Raw genomic sequence first — 18,277 nt, 5'->3', positions numbered from 1 at the left:
TCCTCCTCCTACAGCATCCATATCCAGATTAATACTCCATTCAGTCTCCATTCATGCTGGTATGAGCCTTTCCATTACAATTCCCTATGCTAATGTCTGAAGGGAAAACCAGAAGTCAGCAGAAGCTATCGGACAAATGGCATTGGTAAGAAAGACCCATGCTACTTGCAGTGAGAGCATACAGTAGAGTTCAAGGTAATAAAGTAATAGCACGAACAACCACCCAAACCCAAGTATTTCTGGTAATTTATTACCTACTTGTAAAAAACAAGAAAAACCCAAACCAAAAACACAAAAACCATTTGCAGTCTTAATTCTAAAAGAACGTCTAGAAATAATACACAGTTTGGAAACTTTGACTTCAACAGGAGTCAGCTCAGCTCTCTCTGGAAAGAGTGACTTAGCTACGACTCTTTTAAGTTTCAGATAATAACAAATGCAAGGGTGCCTATACCTTAGCTTCCCATAATAGAACTGCTAGAACCTTTTAGGAAGTCTGGGAACATACACATTGGTGCAAAGCAGCAAACCATTAGTTCAGCTACCAGGAGAACAATGAAGTAAGTACTACACCACCTTTAGAAGAGCCTGCTGTTGATCATGGCAGCTGGCCCGAGTTTACTCTGCAGCCATTTGATATTCCTGAAAGCACAGATGCTCCTCTAAGCAGGGTAATCTTTTTTATATTTTACAAGCAGTTAACAAGAACACAAATAATGAATCCTATTTTAGTATAGCCTACGTTGTTGGGTTTAGCAGTGGAATAAAGAGAACACTGAAATTGCGCTAACACTAATGTTCTTCTTGTTAGGAGTAAATGTCACTACAAAGTTCAGCCTCAAGGCTTCTCAAGCATATTTCAGAGGTTACTGATTTGTGCTATAGTAACATCAGGTAAAAAAGTGGCACTAAGTCTTCAAACTCTGGTTGGTGGCTGCCACTGACTTCCTACATGTGCAACATGTTGCTGACTATCCACAGCATAAAGAACTGAGCCTGAATCCCCCCTCTATTTAAAAGACAGGCTTAGGTCTAACACTAAGGAAATTGTCATATTGTTGCTTTAAACAATTTATGAAAAGACATTTAAAGTGCTGCCACAACAACAGAGGCAGCGTAATGGGGCTACATTCACACACATACCCCTCCCCTTCCCTACAGACCATGACATACCATATCATTAAGGACTGCTAAATAAACAAAATACACCAGAAAAATAACCAAACACTGCTAGAACTGACACCTGAACTATCTACACGCCCCAATCCCTCCCAGCATACATGCCCTTTGCAGGCCTTGCCTTGTCAAACTCCCAGATTTACATCTGCCTTTGCAGAATCTCTAACCAACTTTCAGGCAACGAGCACAAGCCACCACAGGGCTAAAGTCTTTCCCTTAAAACCAGTAACAGTCATATATATGTCTTGTAAGACTGTGCTCCTGACATTCAGTGCTACTTCAGCCCAGCAAAACCAGAGCTATGCCCTTCATTTTTGCCTGACAATTGCAGGAAGTTATGAAGTCTGAGATCCCATAGATCTCAGCCATTTTACACATGAATAACAACCTTTTAACAAAGAATTTTAAGAAAAATCGCCCTCATTTCTTATAGAACACTTCTGTGACAAGAAGATCTGAGGAGGGAGAAAGATTCATTCTGGCTCACAGTTACCACCAGTTGTGACCAAACGTGCATACCAAGGTGCTCTAAAGGTGGATGCTGTCAGGCAACAATTAGCTCCTGACCCTTAAGAGAAGACTAAAAGACTGTCACAGAAACAAGCAATCCCATAAAAGAACAAGCCAACTTTATGAGTGCCTACTAAGTATGCTGATCTCATATAATGCCACACTTTATCAAACAAGCCCTTACTCACATCTGTCATGTAGCTTGTCCAGCCAATCCTTAGCTCACCATTTCAGCTGTTAACTGAAAGACTCAAATCCAGAAATACTCTTCCATTATCTAAACCGAGGACAGAGGAATAGATAATTCTTTTGTTCTGTTCAAACCTACTAAACAAATTAAACCAATCATCTTCATGTATGTAGCACAAATGGCAACACAAGACATTTTAAATCTAGTTCTGATGCCCAGATGCTGGCAGTAGTTACAGCAGAGTTCAGTATGGCTAAGTTATCCATGCCACTGTGGCAATACTAGTGCTTGAATACAATCTGAAGATTTAAAGTCAGATCTGGTATCTTTACATGGTATAGCTGTATGCAGTATAGATAAATTCCAATATTCCCAATGGAACTGATGATAAAAAGTAAGAAAAATACCAACCAGCTGGCAAAACCCCTCAGTGTGCTAATGTGGTCTCCATTCTTTTCATGGACAGAAGAACTGTTCTGGTTGCGACAGCTGACATGAACAATAAGACTTTTCAAAGCTATGTTAGCATGTGACATAGAGAAAACAGAAATTGTTGTGGCCAAACACTCAGATGAGAGAACATCCAGGGAGCTTTGTCTAGCCAAAAAAAAAAAAAAAAAAAAAAAAAAAAAAATTAAAAGGACTGCCCCTCTCTATGTGTCATCTGCAAATTCTTTTCATTTTATCTAAAAAAGAGGCATTAAATACTCTGATGGTTTCCTACACACCAGCGCAGATAGCTAACATTCTCTCACAAAGTGGTGCAGGGTCCCTTACATAAAACTCCTCTTTTTAATAGTCTCTGGGATAATTCCAAAGAAAGGGCACAGAAAGCCTCGGCTAGACAGCCTTTCCAATCAGTAGAGAGCAACCTTCTGCAGCATAAGCTCAGATACAGAAAGGTCAAATGCCATCTCACAAAGGACTTTGGCTTCTGTGAAACTGCTGTTTCCACCTGACATCAGTAAGGCTTAGAAGACACATGCCCTGAAGCAAGTACTGCCCTCAAGGACTGCAGAAGGAAACCTAAACAAGGAAAACAAGCTGGTCCTTGGCACCAGTCACTAATTTAACTACCACACTCAACCAATGAAAAGGCTTTAATACTGGTGCACAAGAAGTCGAAGGTGAATCCACTCTGACAAATAAAAGAAAGGCTGCACAGCTCTCCAGCACTGCACACTCATTAGACCCCATAAGGCCACACACCAGTTAGTTAGAGTCCTGTTCTGCTGCTTTCTGCACAGACTGAATTCCTTTAGGAAAGATTTATACTTGAAAGCTTTCCTAAATTACCACCCCCTCCCCTTAATTGCACTTGACCAAGTACCAAATGCAAAAAACCTGACTTCCATAGGATTCATTCACAAAATTATCTCAAGGAATATTCTTTCTGTTCCTAAGCATCAAGGCTTATGAAGTAGTTTGGGTAGAAGAGCTAACTCTCTCATGCAGAGCCTGTTAGGCAATGAAATAGGTATTTATACAGAAATTCATCCTGATTCTCTCTTGGCCAACCTGGATTCTTTTTTTAGTTTTATTGCAAGCTACTGCTAGAGTCTTTACTGTTTCTGCCATGACGGAGTGCAGAGAAGGAGATAGCATGTCTGGTTTCAGATGACTAACTGTAAGGGATAATTTTACTTTGCAAGGTGGAAACACATTGATTTTTAAAGTCTTCTGTATCAAATTTGGGTACTGCAGACAGCCAGAACACTTATATCTGCCTATTAGAAGAATTCGCTTTTATGAATAAGGAGAACCCTGGGTTTGGCTCCACTTAAAAGGGATAATCCAGAACAGAACTGGAAACTGACGTTGAAAAATTCAAGACTTTTATAATTACCTGAAATCTATATAAAACTTGTAACAGAAAGAACTCAGTGTCCTTTTCAGCCAGGTTTACTGACACTCCACAATTTCGGAAGGTTAATTTGAACCCTTGTGGCTATAAAACCTGTCTCAGCAGGACTGAATACAAGAAGCAGAAGACAAATCGTGCCTAAAGACCAGCTGTACCCACTGCAGCAGAACTGTGACAACTGTAGCTACTTTAAGAACATTTTCAAGAGAGCACAAATAATAATAATAAATGTCTTTGAATAATCGTACCAGTTTAAAAAACTGTTTTAGACTGGCTTAAAGGAAATCTACAGAACAGATGCCATCCTGTGATCAAAGTGTCATAGTCCCAGCACGTGAAAAGGATTGCGGCTCAGACGGGTAGTTCCTAGCAAATCTTAAAATGAGATGTGCATCAAGACCTCAGTATTATTCATCAATAATCATCATATGTCAATTTGTTCATTGTGACGCCAGTGACACTCACACTCTGCAGAACAGCAAAGAACCAATACTTCCTTGAATTTGCACCTCCTGACCCAATGAGGTTTGTGCAGGAGGTCCTTCATTTCACTCCCAGAAGGATGACATTAGTAGTAGATAGCAGGAAGTGGTCTGGCACTGCAAACCAACATTTGTTGGCATTCTCTGGCCAAACAGAAATCCCAGCTGGAAGACAAGACAATTGGGAAAAATCAGATGAAATCTATAGAGCAAAAGAAAGCAAACACACAATTCACAGCTGGACAGGTAAGGCTCCTTCCACTTGGGATTTTCAACTACAAAGCCACTACTTGAGTTCAGGGCTTAAGCCAGATCAGTTCAGGCTCACACAAAGCTCTGCGCTGAGGCAAGATGGGACTGCACAGTGTCCCCTGAATCACAAAGCTTAACCCCTTGCAATTGCGAGCAATTCTGCAGTGGATGTTCAGCACAGAGATACAGGGCATGTTTGTATCCTACACTCTCAGCCACAAACTCCCATTGCACACTGTGATGGGCTGAAGGTCAAAAGCCACGCTTACAACATGCTGCAGGAAAGAACAGGAGGTGCTCAGGGAATGATCAGTACCTGTCTTGCTCCAAATCAAGCAGAGCTGAGTCTGAACCTCCTTGTTGAGCAACTACTGGGCTCCCTAGCAAAGCGAACCATGCTGTGTTGTGCATGCAGATAAGGTAGCTCAAGCAGAGCCACTGAAGAAGGAACATGCATTTTGCAGACCTTCATGGGAATGCAGCCCGATTTAGGCTGCAACTGCTCTTTGCCACTCACAGTCACTTTGATCTGTTTGTGCTTAGGGGCAGAATCAGAACTGCCAGGAACCTGTGGGTGCCGTTAGGACTGGATAGGACCCGAGTGGTGGTTCAGTGGACTCTCATCGGGGCTTGGCTGAGAGCTGGATCTTCATAAACCTGGCCCTGCCACATGGATATTCATGGACCATTGTAGAGATCAGATTCTCTGGAATCACCTCTCTTCCACCTACATCAAACCACTAGGCTCAATTTAGTAACAAGACTAATAACATTAGTAACACATTAACATTAGTAAAACTAATAACATTTACTAACAAAACTATTACCATTCGCAGGCAACCCTGTGAATGAAGTCAATTTGTGGTGTAACCACTGCTTAAATGTTGAAAGCACAAGAAATACTCCAATCCATCATGGAGTTTTGACTGGATTAGAAGCCTTCTGTGCTTTACTACAATCTCCCTGACGAAGGCAAAAAGCAAAACTACATCTGGAGAAGAGAGATTAAAACCCCCATTATTTCAGTTTAATTAGCTGTTATTACTGGATTAACGTTCATTTCTGATCCAGGTGCTCTTCAGATAAATAGCTCAGGTGGTTTATAACAGCATTGTTTTATTTTGTAGTGAAAGACTTCTGGCCCACAAAAAGAAAACATGGGCTTTTTTTAAAGCCAGCTACCTGAAATGAAGAAACCTTAAGCAAGACTCCACCTGCCTGTCCTTTTTCTTGCTTACCCTGAACTTTTGAAGTGCTGGCTGATTTCAACCAACCTGGAAGACAGGTAGGAGTTTCAATGCAATTTGTTTTTACAAGTTTTTACAAGTTTTGCAGAAACAAGCAACCATTGGAAGGGGAGAGAGAGCCTGTAAATGAACCCTTAAGTTTCCTGAGCAAGGAAAAAATTGCAACCTGTGCCCCCACATTACCAGATTCCCAAGAATCCACACAAGAACACACACTTATAGAAGTCCCTAAACTCCCCCTGACTCAGAGGGATGGGAGAGCTCAGAATCGACCACAAATAGCAAATTGTACAAATCTAGCTTCTAGGATGCCCACTAAATGCTGGCGGGCATTTGTTTCACTGCTTGCACAACTGGGACAGCCTGTGTGATCCAGACCTACTCTGCAGCCTCGCCATTGGCAGATACCAAGCTGGATCTTAGTTCTATACCACGGGAGAGAAGAAATGCCAAAACAACTTTTCTTTCATCATCAAAGAAATGTAGCATTTGCATCTGAAAAGAGCTATTCTAAAGTTATGTACTGAGAAGTGAAAGAACCTGTCTTTAGGGACAGGCCACTAGAGGAGATTTGCAGACCTACTCATTTGAACATGCTGTTGCCAGGTTAAGATCTGGATTCAAGTTCCAGCCCAAACCGTGGAGTTCCTATAAGCAACTGAGAGAATCACTGTATTGTTCTTCATGTCAGTTCCTGAATCTGCATAATGTGGACAGCACATACCTCTTTTCCTTCTTGTCTATCACACCTACATGGACAAAGCTGTCCCTTGCTGCACTATCAAAGAATATGACTGAACAGACTCAGCTTTCATGTGCTACTGAAATAAGCCTAAGTAATATGCCACAGTATTTATCTGCCCAGGCTCCTGTGGTAGCGGGCTCTACTTGACTGTTCCATTTGAGAAGAACTAGGTTATGCACAGTCCTTCCCTTCATGCGAACAGATTCTGATGTTCAAGCTGTGTTCTTGTCACAAAGACCGAACGCTGTCAGAGCTGTCTGTAAAGATATGTAGGACCCACATAGGCTAGAGAGAGGTATACCCACACCTCCCTTTCATCCTCTCCTGCCTCTGCACAGCACAACTGACAGCAGGCACATGATACAGCTTGTAAAAACCTTCAGGAAACAAAGACAAAAGACAGCATCTCTGCTACACAGTCCTTTGTAAGAAGGTTCTAGACATTGTTCTTCTCCATAGTAGCTAATCAGCAGGGTACTGTACAAGGCCCAGCACAAAGCAGTGTAGCACAACTGATCCCCAGCTGCTTCACTTAACATCTAATGGGTGACACCATATTCTGCCTCTCTACAGAATTTTTGCATGCTACAAAGGTCATCTGCTTTCTCCACAATTCTCTTGTGAAGAGTGGAGCAGCAGCAGCAGCTGTGGGAGCAGCAGGCAGACTGGGAAGTTTATCTTCATGCAAAACACGTTAGTAACATGCAAAACACACTGTACCTTCAAGTGACGTGGGACACTTGGTTCTACCTACTACCACTCACACCTCAAATGTTGCAATAAACTTTCACACTGGACACAGCCAGTACAGATCTATAGGTTATGGCTGAGTCCATCCTACTGCAGCCCATCTCCCCAAACTAAACAAAGACCAAGGACAAACTACACACATGGCTCAACAAGTAATTAGCCCTTTCCATTACTGGACAGTACAATTTAAGGAGACAAAAGCTCTGTCCCCTACTCCCAAAGGAGATTGTTTGCCAGCAGTCCTTTTCATTCTGGCTTACAGATGCTGTCAGATTGTCCCCTTTCTTCGCTTTTTCGAAAACAAATCTGCAGTGCAACCCCACTGAAATTGTCATCAGGCTTGTATCTGTTTTCACGCATTTTATCATCCCACACCTCACATACTTCCAAACTTATCTGGTAGAACCACTTTTAGAACTACTTTTTAAAAATAAATAGCTGTAGCTAGCCCTTAGTTGGGTCAGCAACCAAAACCACTTCCTTCCTCTCCCCTCCCCCCCAACATGATTAAAAGCTAGAGCTAGTGCTTCAAAACTAACTAAAACTGCATTTAAACTAAGATTTCTAAAGGTTTTAAAAGTTCTCCAGTGTAAAATGCTCAGGGTAAACCATCATATAAACTGGGTTGAAGTTTACTGGTTTAAAGTAAGCCCACTTTTACTTATGAGACTCTTCATTTCAGAGCGAAATACAGCAAGCACTGTTCTGAACTGCCAGGTATCACAAGCCACAACAGTCCCAATGAATCCTGTATTTTGCAACATTGCTGAGGGAATTCTCCCTGAGCAACACCATTTCACTCTCTGCTTGAAGCTGACAGCTAAGCCAAAACCCAAACATTTTTCCTGGAACTATTTGGTAATCCAGCAGCATCAGCTGTAGTATTCTAAACAGAGCCAAGCACACAACACACCAAAATGAAAGAACAGTGATGCAGAGGTGGAACCTGGAGCCATAATTATTGGTAATTCAGGGTCAGATCTACACCTAGTTTAACCCAGTGAGGCCAATGGCCTTGTACAGATTTCGATCAGCTGAAGCAACAGCTATCGGTCTGTCTTGAAATATCTTTAAGTTCCCTTTCTACGTCTTATTGCCACTGCCATGTTGATTTGACCAACTAAACCTCTAAATATACCAAGGCTTTTCTAACGCATAAAACACAGACATTATTGTCCTCTTTTAGGCATAACAAACACTATTCCTCCTTCTCTCATGTTGGTTTGTGTCTCAGTTGCCTGAATTGACACACACAGCTTCCTACTGGGGCAGTGGCTATGGGAAAATCTGTACTGCTAATTCCTATGACCACCTCTTCCTAGGACAAGGCAAGTAACACACACACAATCTCCATGTGCTCCTTAAAAGTGTGGCCTAATCCTGGCTTAAGACTGTGTTTTTCACTGCCTCCTTTAAACCATCACCCAATCTGATACACTTCCCCAGTGCAAGAGAAGTGCAGCATGCTGTATGGGCACGCACCCCACAGAACATGCCAAGTCAGGGGGACTTGCCTACACAATGATAAGAAGCTGCAGAGACAGGTACTGTGTTCCTGCCGTGAGCCAGGAGCACTGCATGGCTTGGCTAGGGATTGCACAGGCATGGCAAGATCCATACTCAAGTCAAAGTCTCTCCGTGTAATCTTTCTCTTCTCCCTCACTGACTTGCAGAACAGGCATACCAGAGTTCAGGGCTTAGTTCAGCTACTACAAGCACTACAGAAACATGGGATTTTCAGAGCGTCTGGTCTGGGGTTGCTTAAGTATGTTCCCATGGAACAGCAGGAAAAAGTTAAGTCAGCACTTAAAAACCACAGCCATAGTACCTGACCTAACCACTAGAACCACTTCCTTTATGCGAGGTAAGGTGCTGCAACGTCAAAGCTGTCAGAAACCCTACTAGTTCTCTTACACCACCTGATATCTAAAGAACTGGTGTATATCACTACCTTCAATGACTCAGCTCTTAAGTGGGGATACTGCATGGTACAGAGCACTGTGAAACAGGCAGCTTGTAGCCTTGCCACCTTGAATCCTAATGATATCAAAGGAAACTTCATCAGACAGACCACTTGCTAGCTCTCTCTTTACCTGTGTGCCTCCCTATTTGCTGCCAGGATACAAACCTTATGTATGCCAGGATTTTATAGGGAACAAGAAGACCACTGGCTGCTCAGACTCGCACATACCCCTACTGACCCATGCTCCTATTTGGTCTAGGCTTCTTATTTTAAATTGTCTTAGGGTAAAGTGAAAGACTAATTAAAATTTAACAAACCAAGGAGCAAGACACCTCCAAGCCAGGGAGTATGTCTACGCTACCTCAGTTAATACATAGGAACTCCAGGTCCTGGGAACTCTGAAGCAGCAGTGAGCAAATCAATTCTGCATCACACAGTGATACTTGAAGCACCTGCAGTTAAGCTGGCTTGGGTACTGGGTCCAGCTGAGCTGACTGCATAAGCCTGCAGCTGTGTCAGCTAACATAGCTCAACCACCTCCCACACCCAAACGAGCTCATTTACAGCAAGCTAAGGCATCTCTAAGCAGAGGGCTGTTTCCAGTCTCTCAGCAAACATATCTGCACCCTCTCCTTTTGGCATTTATGGGAAAAAGCAGCAAGCTGGCTGTTCCTACTGCAAGAAAAGTTGCTACCAGACTCACGATAAGGTTTACTATCAGACACTCAGGCTTGCTTCTTCATTGCATAGTGCAGTGATAAGACATAAGAGATATTTTATCATTTGGATTACAGCAACATTTAAAGGCTGCATCAAGGCCAATGTGCAACATCATTCCCAGACTAAATTGTAATCCTTCTGCTGAAGGCCTTACAGACCAGCTGACAACCCAGCTGAAAGAGACAACATACAGAGAAAGACAAGAGAAACAAAATGGATGAAGCAGCCTGGCCAAAATCACCAAGCTTATCAGTGGTAGGTAAAAAACATCTCAACTCTCCCACAGGCCTCCTCCTTCAGCTGCACCCTCTGCTTTGTCAAGTATCACAGAATACATGCATGGCAAACACTGACCTTTTAAAAAAAAAAAAAAAAAAAGTACAAACTTATCACTATACTTTTATCAGAAACATAACGAGCATAACCCTCCTCCCTATAAGAGGCAGAAACTCATGGGACCGGCCCTCAGTGCCTCTCACAGTGGCACCTGCTGTCCAAGAGAACCCATACTCCTGCAGGACCATTTCTGGGGCTGGCAGAGGGGCTGCTGTGCTATCCCCAGAGCTCCCATCACTGACCACTCACACTGCCACATGACAGGATGAGGCCTCAAGGGCTGCTCCTACTTCCTCCTCTTGCAGTCAAACCAGACATCTCATTAACGTATGCCTGGTCAAGGTGCAGACAGCATTTACCTGGTTGTCAACTGCTGAGTTATTATTTGTAAATGAATGATACTCAGGAAAAACAGAGAATCAGGTAGAGCAGATACAATGCAGTATAACAGCTGAGTTAAAAATTGGGGCAATGAATAACATTATCTTGTGCTGGAAAGTCACCTATGCAATAACCATGTTGATATCAATGTACAGAGCAGGGTTACCCTGGTAAGGAAAACACACACTAAGCAGGCCATTGCTTCAGTGGGTCCAGAGGAGGGCCACAAAGATGTTCAGAGGGCAGAAGCACCTCTCCTATGGAGACAGGCCAAGAGACTTGGGCGTCTTCAACCTGGAGAAAAGAAGGCTCTGGGGAGACCTTAGAGCAGCTTCCAGTGTTTAAAGGGGCTGACAAGAAATCTGGAGAGGGGCTTTTTATAAGGGCATGTAGTGATAGGACAAGGCAGAGGATGGCTTTAAACTGAAAGAAGGTAGATTTAGATTAGACATTAAGAAGAAGTTCTTTACTATGAGGGTGGTGAGACACTGGAACAGGTTGCCCAGAGAAGCTGTGGCTGCCCCATCCCTGGGGCCAGGGGCAGTTCAAGGCCAGGTTGGACAGGGCTTTGAACAACCTGGTCTAGTAGAAGATGTCCCTGCCTGTGGCAAGGGGGTTTGAACTAAATGAACTTTAAGGTCCCTTCCAACCCAAACCATTCTATGATTCTATGATAACCAGCACTGAAGAACCTGGCTTCCCAAAGGGGTCAGTGTCAGCACATTGCTCATCAGCGCAGCAAGCCTGCCCCACATATGCTCCCATGCAGCTCTGCTCTGGTCTGGCAGCCCAGCACTGGGATGGCACCCTCCATGGGTCAACCCCTCCCAGTGCAGAGGACAGGAAAGAATCTCCCACTTCACAAGTAAAAAACACAGATGCAGAAAAAAAGATGCAAGGGGAAGGCAGTGGAGCAGCAAAGGGATTCCCTTCTGACCAGGTCCTACCACCACTGCAGTGTGGCTGAGGCAATACTTCAGTCTCAAACTGAGCATTGACTCCTCCACCATTGCCTCTGAACAGTCACTTGCAGTACCCAGCCCTAACAAGCTACACTAAACCTAAATATAGAAACAAGGAAATAGCAGCATGGACCTTTACCTCCTCCTTTGAATGCAATTCTTAATTCAGCCAATGCAGGCCTCTGCCAGATGTGGCTGCTGGAGCCCTCTCATGGCTCTGTTACATCCGAGAGCAGTGCTGCTAGCACCAGTAAAACCACCAGCTCCGATGTCAGGCAGACTGCAGCGTCTATTTTACAGCTATTTACCACCTCCCCCCCATGCTCCTGCCACTTACCAGGTTATATATTCAACAGAAAGCAAGGGGCAGAAAAGGGAAGAGAGTTATACTCTCTCTCTCAGATACCTGCTCTTACAACCTCAGCAGAACAAGAGGCATCCTTCTTTACTGCTCTTATCCAGCCCAATTAAGATTTCAGTCATTCCCTCTGTAAAGTGCTGACAAAGCCATCGTCACTGTGCTATCCAAGTATCTGGCAAATAAACACCTTCACACTGAATGGTTAAGGTTAATTGTTATTTGAATCTAGATTTGGATTCCCTATAAGAGAATAAACTTCAAAAATTTAAGACCAGGACATACCATGTGCCACAGACCCCTGTGCTGGGTCCAGGTCTCCTCTCCACAGGGTAACTCCAGGCATATTTCTGAGCCATCCTGCCTGGTGCAAGCAAAAGAATGTGCCCAACTCTCACATGAAATATAACAGCATCCGAATAGCTCACATAGAGATGTCTCTATCAGGAACCAGCAACTTCAAGGACCCACAGTAAACTTTCAGACAAAAAGTCAGTTTCCTGCTCAATGCCCAGGTTCCACTCCTCAACTGCAGTACAACAGGAATAGTGTAACAAAACTACCTACTTCTTACACCACACTTTTAACAGGGATCCTCAAAGCTCTTTGCAAAGAAAGTCCTGCTGCCTTCCTCGGCTGCTTTATCTCTGCGATGGTAAGAAAGGGGAGTTGCCCACTGCCACACAGAAAGCAAAAGCCAAATCCAGGCCACCTTGTACTCCCAGCCGAACCCTCTTTTCACCATCCTATGCAAAGGCCCTGCTGTGGAACTATCACAGCCCAAACCAAAACACTGGCCTAAAGCTCAGGAGCAGGGACCAGATTTTGGGACCAGACTTTTTTTATTAAGCTTCTATGTGAACACAAGCTCTACCTAGTCTATGCCCATTTCTGCTCTCATTGTGCAACTCGGAGCTAAAGCTGAAGGCTCCTGGGCAATGAGAAACAACTTCCTACACCGCATTTATGCACAAGAGTATATAGATTAGAAACCCTATATGAATTTGAGCTCATGAGCACTCCCATAAAATGACATGAAGTCTCAGTCAGGATTCCATCACAGTCCTAAATATAGCTTTTCACATATCCTCAAAGCATCCCTAATGTATGTAGTGCCAATACACTCCTTGATGCATTCTTGTACCTAATTGCTAACAGCATGATTCAGTAAACTGTATCAGACCCATGGAAGGAATTTGCTTCAGACAGGAAAGAAATCGTTATTCCGCTATTCAATTATAAAAATAACATGACTTGACCAAGCAAATTGTCACAAACAGCATAATACTGCAATCTAATTCTAGGTAACTCCAGTGTGCACACCCTGCTATAGAGTCAGAAGTGCCTTGTTTCAGCTTAGTTTTATCCACCGGAAACCTGATTTTACTTTAAGAACAAGATGTCCTGCAGAGGAACTCTCCAGAACAGACACTGCGATTTAAAGCCACTGCCTCAATCTGAATACTTTTCAAGAGTACATGAGACTTTATGGTAAACACAGCTGCTTTTTCTGACAGTTCTAGCTAGAAGTGCTTCCTATACCAAGGCTTACTACTTCACTAGACCAGCCTGTTTTCCTTTTATTCTGCACAGCATGGAGAGAATGTGCTACACTACCAGGGCTGGACCAGAGCTGCCTTCTAGTCTCAGGTACATCCAGGTACAAGAGATAACGCTCAGCAGAAGCATAAAAGCCTCAACAAAGAGCAGGTCAGTGAGAAGCTGACAGATAAACTTCTCTCCTCTCCCCAGCAACTGTTTCTGGAATGGACTATCCAGAGAGGTTGTGTAGTGTCCACCCTGGAGACACTGAGAACCTAACTGCACAGAGTAGTGAGCAACCTGTTTTGAGCAGGTCTCCAGAGGTTCCTTCCAACCTCAACTACTGGTGTGGTTCTGTGATACACCTGCAGACTCCTCTGCCCAAGCAGAGGTCCCTGACTATACCAGCTACAGAAACACTTGCCCTGACTGCAAGCAAACTCTTCCTTCTGCTAATACTATTGATGAAAGCTTGTGTCTTCCCTGACCTTGAAGCTGTGTTATCTGCTTTGGCTGCAAGAAGGCGATAATAGCTCCTGACAATGGCAAGAGCCAGTTCTGAGCCGGTGGAACAGGAAATCCCATTTCTCAAGCTCTTCAAAGCCTGCCAGCCTGCCTGGCACAGTTTCTCACAGCACCACTCAGTGAGATTAACAGCACTAAAAATAACCCCACAATAAGTTGTGAATTTAGAAGAAAAAAGGACTTGCCCTCAATGTGGGTTTCCCTTCCACTTGTGGCCTCAAGTATCCCCAGACAGTTGAACTGCTATGGTTTTGTTCTCCAAATTTAAAAGGAGCTGCAGCTGTTGAAGCAGTTTTAAATAAAATAAGATTAAAGGGTACAACAAAGAGCTAAGATACTTTCCAGTTTTTAAACAAGTGCCTCGCTCCCTTCCCTATCGCCTTCTATAATAAGAAACTCAGAGCTGAATCTGCTCCTTATCGAACCTCTCTGTCCTTGTATCATGAGCTCAAATACAATTGTGAACTGAAGCAAAAGCAGGAGGACCAGTGCTGCCGACTCCCAGTATTTAAGTATTTAAGAAAATGCCCAAGCCTGTTGGGTTAAATGCACTGTCGAATCAGCAGAGAAAAAAAAAAAAAATCATACCTCGTAACAGTAGGCACCAGAATTAGCACTACCTTGAGGCTTTCCACAAGTTTTGCTGCCTTTGCCTATGCCTAGAGTGAACCATTAAGGCTCAGTCATTTGTGTCAGATCACTTTCATTAAAGATAACCTGACTACTGAGGAAATCTTCATGCGTTGGTTGCAAGGCTTAGACAATTTGCATTAGTGCTCTCAACCACAACTGACTTCTTAGCCCTCAAACAGACTGTACACCCATGTGTGGCAATGAGAATTACCTTCATGACTATGGGCTCAGCTGCTCATTTGATGCATATACACAATTTATTGCTTATATAGCACATGTCAGCTACTGGCTCAATTAACAACAGTTCACCTTGAGCACAAATACATTTTTCTTGTATGCATATATCTAAACAATGTTAATATCCACATGTGCACAAACAGAAAATGCCAAGTAGAGTCTTAGACACTTGTCTTCAATTTACACTTGGAAGGTCACACACTGTGTTGTTTTACCCAGAATCAATGAACCTTAGATTCATTGTAGTAAGTATTTTAGGTACTGAGTCCAAGGGGCTTGGCTCTTCTAAGAGAACCAGAGAGCTACAGAGCTCAGAACCACAGCAAATAAAGGACAGATGTGATAGCATCTGAGCAGCCATCACCTGGTAGGGAGTGTAGATGAGCATAATAACCACCACCTGACAGTAGAGATAATCCAACTACCTCGACCACAGAGGCGTACCAAAATCCTCTATTGCATTCACTACTTGCCTTTGGATTTAAGCTATGAAACAGGAAGGGTGTTTTGCAGAGAACAGTTCAAACATAAACTTAGCTCACTCAGACGTCTCTTCTATGCACTACAGATGATAATGTAACATCATGTAGCTAGAGACTGCAGTGTAACATGGCCAAAAGTTAGAATAAGTGTGGCAGGTGCTAAGCACAAGGTCCTTCACTTTGCAAACTCATTGTTTTCTTATAGCTTCTGGAGACCATAATTAGAAAACACTGGGGACCCCAATTGTGAATACTGATGGAGATATGAAAAGATCGTACACAGTTACGAACACTTCGAAAACATAGGAAGAAACAGCTACAGAAGCAGCATACACCCGCTGCCACACTGCCGTTACATCCCACTCCCCTGTATTACACTCCAGAGCACATTTGGTATTAATAAGATGCATGACATAGAAGCGATTGCACTCCTGTCCCCCTTTGCCCCTCCAGCATCCACAGGGGATGCCATCTGCATGCAAACCTTCACACCCCACTACTGCAGCAGGTCATAAGATGAACAACCCCCACAGACACAGCCCACCAGAACCACAACGTCCCAGGACATGGTCTGCCACAGCTGCAAGCCTGGCACCCTGCTGAGACTTTACTGCAGCAGGGATGTCCTCGTGAGACACCTCCTCTGTCACCTCTGCCTGGCAAGCTTCAGGGCTTTATCAACATCTGCACTACTCCAACACAGAGCTCCAGAGGCTGAAGCACACATCTGTGAGAGGTGTCACTGAGAAGGCGGTAGCGTGGCAGCTCTCTCTCCTGCCTGGGGCGGCACCGCGGGGCCCTGCCTGTGGGAGGCTTCACAGGCCTGGCCGCCTTCGCCTCACCGTAGCTCCCCCGGGGCCGGGGCGGCACCATGGAACCTTCCAGACGGCGCCTCGCAGCGACGCCCTCCCCGCTCGCCCGGAGACAGCCGTCGCATGGGCCCTACCTGCTCTGCTCTGCTCTGCTCTGTTCTGTTCTGCTCCGCTCCCTCCAGCGGGCCGGGCCAGCGCCCGGGAGCCGCCGCCGCGCTTGCTGCCCGCCCGCCGGCCTCTCGCCAACGGCCACAGCACGCGGGGGGCGGCGCCCAACGGTCGCTGCGCGCGCGGAGTCCTCCTTCCCCGCGCTGCTGCCGCGAGTCGGGGCTGAGGGGGCGCTGCGGTAAGCGCAGGGCGGGGACCCGAGCGCCCGCGGAGGGGTGCCGCGGCCTGGGAATCACCTGGGCTGGAGAAGACCTGTAAGGTCATCAAGTCCAACCATTACCCCAGCACTGCCAAGGCCACCACTAACCCATGTCACTGAGGGCCTTGTCTACACGGTTTGTGAACACTTCCAGGGATGGTGACCCCAGCACTGCCAAGGCCACCACTAACCCATGTCACTGAGGGCCTCATCTACACGGTTTGTGAACACTTCCAGGGATGGTGACCCCAGCACTGCCCTGGGCAGCCTGTTCCAATGCCTGAGCACCCCCTCGGTGAAGACATTTTTCCTAATATCCAATCTAAACCTCCTCTGGCGCAGCTTGAGGCCATTTCCTCTTGTCATCATAGAATCACAGAATGGTTTGGGTTGGAAGAGATGTTAAAGATCATCTAGTTCCAACCCCCTGCCTCCAAATAGACCAGGTTGCTCAAAGCTTTGTACTATCACTTGTTACTTAAGAAAAGTGACCATCCACCTCCTCTCTCCATTCTCCTTTCACATAGTTGTAGAGAGCAATAAGGCTTCTCTTCTCCACACTAAACAACCCCAGTTCCCTCAGCCATTCCTCATAAGGCTTATTCTCCAGACCCTTCACCAGCTTTGTTGCCCTTCTCTGGACCCGCTCCAGCACCCCAATGTCTCTCTTGCAGTGAGGGGCCCAGACCTGAACACAGGATTCGAGCTGCGGCCTCACCAGTGCCCAGTACAAGGGGACAGTCATTGCCTTGGCCCTGCTGCTACACTGTTGCTGATACAGGCCAGGACGCTGTTGGCCTTCTTGGCTGCTGCACACGCTGGCTCATGTTCAGCAGCCATCAGTCAGCACCCCCAGGTCCTATTCCATCAAGCAGGTTTCCAGCTGCTCTCCCCTAAGCCTGTAGCGTTGCAGCAGGTTGTTGTGGCCCAAGCACAGGACCCGGCACTTTGCCTTGTTGAACCTCATACCATTGGCAAAGCCCACTGATTCAGCCTGTCCAGATCCCTCTGCAGAGCCTTCCTATCCTTGCTGTGGGCTTGGGCCTGCCACATTCACCCCAGCTGCATGGGGAAGCACCCCACAGGTCTGGATTACTTTTGGGCATGCACTAGCCTAACCTCCAAGCCCAAGAGGCAAACCGCCAGGTGGTTGTGGTAACCTACAAGAAGTTAAAAATCCAGTGTAAAGGTGAAGACCCAAAAGCTGAGAGGTGTGTGACAAGCCAACAGCCACACGAACCAACCGACCAGCCAGCAAGAAAACCCCAAACCCAACGCAAGCCAGAGACATACCTGATAAGCTTTTTCAAATGTATGTGACTGAGAGCATTGCAGGCAGGGAGGGTGGAGAAATCCTTCCTATGCTAAATCTGGAAGCAACGTGAGAAGCTCAGGTTAAGAGACAAGAATGATCACAAGCAGCAAGTTTTCGGTACAGATCAGATCTAGGGGGTGTGTCGTTGGTCTGTAACTTGGATTAATCTTTTTCAACACATAGCTGTGAAAGCCCAGGCCTACAAGGTTGAGCTGTCGTGCTCTTTGCCCACACGTGGCGTCTGTGCTGTGAGTGTGGAGCGCGTGCTGCGAGATGATGTTAATTCCACGGCCAGGAGGATGCTGCCTTACGTGCTGGCCATCTTCAACTCCTTTGGTGTAGAAAGCCATGATATGGTACTTACTGGGTCTGGCACCGGCGAGAAGTTTGTTTTCATGGACATAAACAGAACACTCAACAGCTAG

Source organism: Strigops habroptila, chromosome 4 (genome assembly GCF_004027225.2).
Source record: "Strigops habroptila isolate Jane chromosome 4, bStrHab1.2.pri, whole genome shotgun sequence".
In the NCBI taxonomy this organism is placed as follows: Eukaryota; Metazoa; Chordata; class Aves; order Psittaciformes; family Psittacidae; genus Strigops; species Strigops habroptila.
Note: the sequence above shows the minus strand (reverse complement) of the source record.